We start from the raw sequence: 4023 nt of genomic DNA, 5'->3' as shown, positions 1-4023 counted from the left end.
AAACCGCCATGCACATAATGCATTACACCTTCATGACTGGGAAATCAAACCCTCCAGCACATAATGCATTACACCTTCATGACTGGGAAATCAAACCCTCCAGCACATAATGCATTACACCTTCATGACTGGGAAATCAAAACCCACAGCACACAATGCATTTCACCTACTGGATCCTCTGGTTTTGAATCCAGTTAACTTCACCATATAGTAACCTAAGTTAACTTAGGTACATAAATAATGTTACAACGTTTGGTTGAATTCATTATTCAATATTATACAGTGAACCAACAGCTTAATGATTGTGAAATTTAAAAGGCAATCTATGACATAGAGGCCTAATGCATTCTTTGCTTGGCCAAAAACCCATAGATAATATATACACTTCATCATTATAAGAGGCCTAATGGTATTTTTTTGGTTTGCTGACCAAAGCTGTGCTGGTGAGCCTTGAATAGGCAAAAATGCAGTCCACAGCAGAGGGTACAGCCAACCAAAGAATACAATAAGCCTCTACATCATGGATTCTCTTTTCAATTTCACCTCTGGTGAAAAAGAAAAGATCTTCAACAGATACACACAATCATTAAACAGTTGGTCTGCTGTATAATACTGAATTCGACAAAATGTCTTAATATTATTCACATACCTAAATTAAGTTAGGTTACTATGTAGTGAAGTAAAATGGAATCAAAACCTCACATATATAATAAACAACACTTTCACTACCTAGAATTTAAAATCATCACAACCTAGAAATGTAATCTCCAATACACAACAGAGTATACAACCATACTTTTCAAAGCAAAATGTTCATCATAAGAACAACATTTTAACATTAGAAACAAAAATATGAATAATAAACAAGAGAACATCTTTACATTTTCAAAATAAAAGCAGAATATATGCATTCTTCAAAATCACGACCTACAAGATGTACAACAATTTTATCAGTAGAATGTAAAATCACTGCTGATGAAATTTTAATGAATACAAGGCATCTACAGGATAGTACAATGTTCATGGATAGCTGTTTTTTGTTTTCTCTATAAACAATGCAGAGTGTGTGTGTATGTTATATTAAAATGATTTTGGAACCTCACCACATTGTTAGTCTATAACATAATGTTTTGGGACAACATGGTACCTATTGGTCCAACCAGGCTGTTCCATCCTCTAAACTAAATTAAAATAATAATAAAAAAAATCTGATAAATCCAGCCTTTATCATTCATATACTTATCAAGCTTTTCCCTAAACTCACTTAAATTTACTGCCTCTACAACATCCAAAGGCCAACCACCCTGTTAGAAAAATGAAACTGCCTTAGCTGAATGTTACTCCTACCTTGCCAAAATTTATATTTGTGTCCCCTTCTCCTACTGTTCTCACTGTTAAATATGAAAAAAGATGATACATCAACATTTTCAATTCCCTGTACAATCTTAAACACTTCAATCATATCCCCCCCAACTTTTTTTTTTTTTCAAGAGAAAACAATTTGAGAGATTTCAGCCTCTCCTCATGTGACAACCCCTCCATCCCAGGCACCATTCTAGTAACCCTTCTCTGAATCCTTTCCAGCAGTTCAATGTCTTTCCTAAGGTAAGGAGCTCAAGACTGAACACAATATTTCAAATGTGGCCTAACCATTAACCTATACAATGAAACTATAACCTCTTTGGACTTGTATTCAATATTTCTGTAAATACAACTTAAAATTAAATTTGTTCTACCACCAGCAATAGCACACTGCTTGGATGGATTAAGAGATTGATTGACTATTACACAAAGATCCCTTTCCTTCATAGCACTGTTACAGTTATTCCCATCCAAATTATACTTATAATTTAAATGATGATAATCCACATGCAGTATCTTGCATTTATTATAATCAAAACCTATCTGCCATATAGTTGCCCAACTCACTAAATGATCTAATTCCTTTTGTAAATCAGCAGCATCCTCTTCACAGCTAGCAACACCCAAGACCTTAATATCACCTGCAAATTTAAGTAATTTATTAACTATTCCTTCATCTATATCATTAGTATAAATCAAAATGAGCAAAGGACCTAAAATTGAGCCCTGAGGTACCCTTCTTTAGACATTAATCCAGTTTGACTGAACTCTATTCGTAACAATCCTCAGCTTTCTTCCATCCAGCCACTCTTCTATCCAATTTGCTAACTTATCCCCCACTCTTATAGAGATAATTTTTTTTTACAAGCTTTTATATGGCTTCTTGTCAAATGCTTTCTGAAAATCCAAATCTCAAATCTACACCCTTACCATCATTTACATAAGCAGTAACCTTTTCAAAGAATGTCAAAAAAATTTGCAAGGCAAGATTTTCCCTTAGTGAAACTATGTTGACTATCAAATAAAATTCTAAACTTTGTTAAATGACTTTGCAAAGCATCTTTTAACAGACTATCCAAAAATTTTCCCACAACTAATGTAAGACTAATGGGTTTATAATTACTGGGTCAATTTTATCACTTCCCTTGAAAAGAGGAGTTACATTAGCTAACTTCCAATCCTCTGGTACCTGCTCACTATTCAAGGACTGACAAAAAATAGTAGCAAGTGGCTCACATATCTAATCTTATCCTTTTTCAAAAACCTTGGGGTAATATTATCTGACCCAGGAGTCTTATCATTTTTTAAACTTCCCAGTTTTTTCTTAACTAGCTCAGAATTAATGTAGTCATCTTGTTTGATCTCGTTTCCATTTATCAACTGTTCAAGATGTGGAATACTGCTCAAATTTTCGTTAGTAAAAACCAAAGAAAAAGCAAAATTTAATAACCCAGCCATCTCATAATCATCATTTACTAGCCTTCCTTTATCATCCCTCAAGGGTCCTACCCCCATCCTAACATTTTGTTTACCCTTAATGTATTTAACTTTCTCAACACAGGCTAAGTCAATTTAACTTCTAACTTTCAATATAGTATTCACAAAATTTGGCAGTCTTTCAGTTCATATTAAAAAATTAGTTAAGTGATCGTTTGGAGGCACTCAACCTTTGTCCCAAATGTGATCAAACTCAGGTGCTATCTGATTACCGTCATAAACATGCGCTTACTGGTTTCAGAGTTTTATTACTGAACTCTCTCAATACAGACTCAGTCAATTTGACCAACCACGTGAACTTTTTGTAATTGTTTAAAGTATTTATAGATTTAATACTTTTAACTCTCAATATAGTGTACATGTCTTCACGAAATTTGGCAGTCTTTCAGTTAACATTACATACAAAAAAATCTTATTTTTTACTGAAGTACTTTTAATAAAATAAAGATTTGTCCATCAATACAGTGAGTATTTGTTTTGAATAGTCTGTGTGCAAAGTAATTTTCATGTTAAATTTTGAAATACTTTTCCTCATCTCAAAAATCTCAGATTTCTTTTGTGTAATCCGTAAAACCTGATAAATACATTTCAAACGTTTTTTTTTCAGTAAAACTTTATAGTTTATCTATTATTTTCTCTACTCTATCTCAAAATGGGATTGGTCAATTTGACTGACCTTGTTACCACCACTAAGAAAAAAAAAAGCCTTTTTTTCTTTGTAGAATGACTTCAAATTGCAACATGAAACTACATTCCTTTATCCTAAGTAGCTCTAAGTTTGTAACAATATACACCTATTTATAATTAAATTCTATTGTTTTATTGCCCTTTGAACCAAGTCCAACTACTATCTGTGCCATTATAAGTTGTAAATCACTCAGGGAACATACAGCTCACATTACACTATCGAATTACATTACCCATGAGCTGCTCATGTGTGTGACTTGTGAACCAATTGAATTATATTATTATTACTTATTTTACCTAATCTAGTCCTAAATAACTTAAAAAGATCCATATCTTATATTTTAAGTACTTTTATAACAATAAATATGAAAAACAAGAAATAAAGTATCTACCCAATCTCCTTTTTTCTTGCTCTTGGGTTTTCAAAGAGAGTTAACCCTAATTTTTTATACTATAGATGGTAATGCACTTAATAAT

General features: G+C 32.5%; 1 protein-coding gene across 2 annotated transcripts in view; it reads right to left on the bottom strand.

Annotated features, from left to right (window-relative positions):
• LOC106468026 (probable lysosomal cobalamin transporter) overlaps nt 1-4023 on the bottom strand; it is a 45672-nt gene that overhangs the window by 16668 nt on the left and 24981 nt on the right. The gene's annotated exons all lie outside the window — the stretch shown is intronic.

The sequence above is a fragment of the Limulus polyphemus genome, unplaced genomic scaffold (assembly GCF_000517525.1).
Source record: "Limulus polyphemus unplaced genomic scaffold, Limulus_polyphemus-2.1.2 Scaffold2839, whole genome shotgun sequence".
In the NCBI taxonomy this organism is placed as follows: Eukaryota; Metazoa; Arthropoda; class Merostomata; order Xiphosura; family Limulidae; genus Limulus; species Limulus polyphemus.
This window is presented reverse-complemented; position numbering and strand designations above follow the sequence as displayed.